The sequence below is a fragment of the Euprymna scolopes genome, chromosome 12, assembly GCF_053919585.1.
Source record: "Euprymna scolopes isolate OS-2025 chromosome 12, ASM5391958v1, whole genome shotgun sequence".
Taxonomy (NCBI): domain Eukaryota; kingdom Metazoa; phylum Mollusca; class Cephalopoda; order Sepiida; family Sepiolidae; genus Euprymna; species Euprymna scolopes.
Genome location: NC_136493.1, coordinates 55727604 through 55732603, shown reverse-complemented (window position 1 = coordinate 55732603; position 5000 = coordinate 55727604). Strand labels below are relative to the sequence as shown.

The 5000-nt window shown below is 34.2% G+C and overlaps 1 protein-coding gene and 1 pseudogene across 1 annotated transcript in view; both read right to left on the bottom strand.

Annotated features, from left to right (window-relative positions):
* LOC145291048 (beta,beta-carotene 15,15'-dioxygenase-like) overlaps positions 1 to 5000 on the bottom strand; it is an 86313-nt gene that overhangs the window by 16184 nt on the left and 65129 nt on the right. The gene's annotated exons all lie outside the window — the stretch shown is intronic.
* LOC145291774 (U2 spliceosomal RNA) lies at positions 3581 to 3714 on the bottom strand (annotated as a pseudogene).

Sequence of the window (5000 nt, the reverse complement as noted above, 5' to 3'; positions counted from 1 at the left end):
ATTAATAATGAAACTTAACTTTATTAAATATAAGATATAAATATTATCTATGTAAAATAACGTAATTTTAAAGCAATATATAATCTAATACTGAAAAAACTGAATTATGAATTTAGGGAACAAACATTTAAAGAAACATAAAACAAACAATTCTTGGCCTTCGAGACAAGATCACCGTGTAGTAGTATCTGTTCTGATGCTACAATTCACCTTTTCTGTCCTCGCCCGGTGGAGGAGAAATCCTTGATGACTGAAACAATTTTTATTTTTGTTTCTATCCAGAGTTGCCCTTATTGGGGAACTGGATTTTCCCCACAAGATTATATGTTGAAATATTTAAATAACTATTACTTTTAATACAGAAATTACATTTAAAGTTTTGGTTTTTTGTTCTTCTATGTTCATTTTTCCTCATGTTTTTTATCAAAATGTGTAGCGTATTTTCATCAGTTACATAGTAAGGAAGCCTATAATCCTCTATAGTCTTCGGAAATGAAGTTCACATAACTACTAAAAGACAATCATACTATAATGTGATCATTGGTTAAAAACTAAAATATAGTTAACATCTACGGGTTGTGGTGAATTTGGGAGGGGACATTATTATTATTATTATTATTATTATTATTATTATTATTATTATTATTATTATTATTATTATTTCACTCACTAGCAGTTGTCTCACAGACCATCATCAGTGATCGTTCACTGGCAGTAACCTGTGGTATTCGCTGGAGACCGCTTGACAACAAGTCTTCCCAGGTTTCCAATGTTCTTCACCGCTTGACCACTCGTGCAGATGATTGCACGTTATCGCAATAGCGGTTTGTTATTAATTTCTCATTGACATCGGCTATTGGTGTTTCCTGGGGTTTGGGTGACAAAATGCCTTCCCAAGGTACCAGATTTTAACTGTACACTTCCAGTGGAGGTTTGGTTAGTACTCTCCCACCTTGCATTTTCCATCCTCCCTAATCTTTCACAATTAGTTGGTGTGGCGCCAGTCAATGTCATCTACAGTTTTTTTTTTTGCACTTCATGGGGAACGTGGACCCTGCGTAAATGGGTTTTAATTTAATGACTGTTCCCTGAGGTTTTCTTTCATTTTTCGTATATATCTCATACACTTTTATTGTAATCGAGCCTGTATTTTATTTTGTGAATTTCTTTAATTAAATTTGATTCATACTTTTATTTCGTGCTTGTTTTTATTTTATTTTCATTTTGTTTTAATTTATTTTTATCATATTATACACTGCTGATCAAAAATTTAAGATCACTTAAAATATCTTAAACAAAAACTTTTTTTAAGGATAGATTTTAAACTCTTCCGACTTAAGGTTACCAATACTACAATCTAAAAGGTTATGGAAACAAAAAGCTACTTTCCAAAGATTTATTTTTAAAATTTACATTTTTATTAAATTAGGCTTTTTACACATGATCAAAATCATACGACCAGAGACAAAAATTCTATTAAATTGTACAAAAAGTGTATGAAAAGTGTATGAAAACATTCAACAATCAGACTTAATAATGAGTTCTACCTACACTGCTCTTGATGACTTCAAAAATTCTTTGGGGCATGCTAGAAATAAGAAGATGGCTTCACGAAGTTCATTTTTTTGTTGAATATTGTTTGCTATTTCGATAAACCTCTCTTGTCATCCATCCCCAAACATTTTCAATTGGGTTCAAGTCCGGTGAGCATGCGGGATGTCCCAAGAGATGGACTCCATTTTCTTGTAGAAAGCTCAAGGTCTGTCTTGCAGTGTGGATTGCAGCATTATTCTGTTGGAATAACATGACCCTCCATCATTAAAAATGCTTTTTGTAGCATACTAACATAACCAGCTGCTGTCTGGCGACCCTGTACCACGTGGAGCTCCATTACGGACTCTCCACCACTGTGACGTGTGGAAAAAATTCAAGGGGTATGTTTTTGTCATGCCAATATCGCTGGAAGCCATCAGGACCATCTAAATTGAATTTTTTCTCATCAGAAAACAGGACTTTCTTCCACTTCTTAACGTCGCAGGTTTGGTAATCCCTACCAAATCTTAAGCGGTTTACTTTGTGACGTGGAAGCAATCGAGAAATTTGTTTACGCTTTTTATTTACCATGCTTTTTTGTTGTACATGTAATCTGATGGTTATTGGACTGCAACTAGCATCTGTAACTGCCTTAATTTGACTAGAAGAAATTCTTCTGTCATTCATAACAACCCTTCTGGTTTACCAATTTATTTGAAATTTTCAGACAACCTATCTTTAGAGTCGAGGGATGTTTTTATGGTATTAAAATAAATTTACCTTGCGAATTATTAAAATATTAAATAAAATATATTTTCGTAACCGTTAGTGCGAACCTGTTCTGTTGATAAAACTGAACTTCCGGTTCGATTCATTTCATAGCCACGAATTGACGAAACTAAGATTTCATTTTCTGTTTACTCGATAAGTAAAAAAAAACAAAAAAAAACATAATTCATTTGTTTATCTTCCAAATTTTTTAATTTAAACATTTTTTCCTCTTCTATCTTCTTCTTCATCTATATATATAAAAGGCAAAAATCGGTGTGTATGTATGTATGTATGTATGTTTGTTTGTAACGCTAAAACTTTTGAAAGACGGAACCAGAGTTGACAAATTTGGTATCATATTGCACCTTGATCACCCGGATGACAAATATCGAAATTTCACGTCAAACGGACCAGTAGAAAGGGGTCAACTGATCGTTTTTCTCCTAGGGGGGCCCCCCAAAAAACCTGTCATTTTAACGTTATTCAATACGTGTCACGTGACGTGACGTCAGCTCAAACTTTTGACAGACACAACCAAAGTTGACAAATTATGTATCATATTGAACCTTGATCACCCGCATGACAAATATCGAAATTCCACACCAAACGGACCATTAAAAGGGGGTGAACTGATCATTTCTCTCCTAGGGGGGGCCCCCAAAAAAACCTGTCATTTTAATGTTAATATTACATAATCCAAAAACGCTTAGTCATGTCACGTGACGTGACGTCAACATCCAGTAATGGCGAACAAATGTAAACAAACACTTTGTTTTACCGATACTTTTGTAATTTCTCTTCTGCTTTGTTCTAGAGATTATTAAACTCCATGACAATGTCTCCAACGTATTTAACTGGTTAAAAATAGTATTTATACAAGAGTTTTAACGAAAAATATCAGGAAAAAATGTACAGGAATAAAAAAAAATTCAGCTTTCAAAATATTCGTCGATAAAAAAACCGATCTTTATATTTACGCTAGCCATTTTGTATATTACCACGTGACCTGCTATCTCTTAAACTGGAGGGGGGGGATCCACTTGAATCCAACAAAACCAGTAATTTTTTTTTTCTATTATATATACATCATTTTCTATAAAATTAAGTGTAGACTTTATAATTAAAACAAAAAATGTTATTCATACTAAAAAAAAAAAACGCTTAGTCATGTCACGTGACGTGACGTCAACATCCACTAATGGCGAACAATTGTACCTATTTACTATGCCTCCCCACGGGACAGAGTTAGACACCAGGGTCGTTTTTTAACGTGGAGAAAAGGTACAAAAATAAAAATTGTCTCAGTCGTGGAGGATTTCTCCTCCACCGAAAGAGAACAAGAAATAGAAGTGCAGCATCTGAAGAACAGATACTACACTTTGATCTTGACCAAAAGGCCAAGAATGCGAACAATTGTAAATAACAACTTTTTTCACAAAACCAACACCGTCTTTCTTTTTTTTCTCTCTCTTTCTCTCTCTCACCCACTTACTCTTCCCTCTCTCTCACCCTCTTTCTCTTGACGTCACACCACTGTTAAACTGTGGGGGGGGGAACACATTCCCAGGCATTATCTCCTATAGATGCACATTTTATTAGAAATTCAGCTTTCAAAATATTAGACGATAATAAAAATATAAAACCAACACCCTCTTTCTCTTTTCTCTCTCTCTCACCAACTTACTCTTCTCTCTCTCTCACCCTCTTTCTCTTGACCTCCTACTACTGTTAAACTGTGTGTGTGTGGGGGGGGAAGAGGCAGCTTGAAAACCAACAAAAACAGTGCACAGTTTCCCAAGCATTTGGGGTGGGAAGGGGGGGAAGAAGCCGAGCGCACAGTTTCGTGTGAGAGAGAGAGAACAATTCTCAACCTATATACTCAACAAATTTTTTATCTACAGATTTGAAAGTTTGTATATAGGGTATTCAGACATATGGAAATATATCTAGCATAATCTATCTATTATATCTATAAAAGTGAAAATGTGTGTGTGTGAGGTAGCCAGAGAGAGAGAGAGAGAGAGAGAGAGAGAGAGAGAGAGAGAGAGAGACAACAATTCTCAACCTATATATTCAATACATTTTTTATCTACAGATTTGAAAATTTGTATATAGGGTATTCAGACATATGGAAATATATCTAGCATAATCTATCTATTATATCTATAAAAGTGAAAATGTGTGTGTGTGTGTGTGCGTAAGAGAGAGAGAGAACAATTCTCAACCTATATACTCAACGTATTTTTATCTACGGATTTTAAACTTTGTATATAGGGTATTCAGACATATAGAAATATATCTAGCATAATCTATACATTATATCTATAAAAGTGAGAATGTGAGTGTGTGAGAGAGAGAGAACAATTCTCAACCTATATATTCAACAAATTTTTTACCTACAGATTTGAAAATTTGTATATTGGGTATTCAGACATATGGAAATATATCTAGCATAATCGATCTATTATATCTATAAAAGTCAGAATGTTTGCGTGTGGTTGTGTGTGTAAGGTTGCGAGAGAGAGAGAGAGAACAATTCTCAACCTATCTATTCAATAAATTTGTTATCTACAGATTTGACCATTTGTATATAGGGTATTCAGACATATGGAAATATATCCAGCATAATCTATCTATTATATCCATAAAAGTGAGAATGTGTGCGTGAGAGAGAGAGAGAGAGAGAGAGAGAGAGA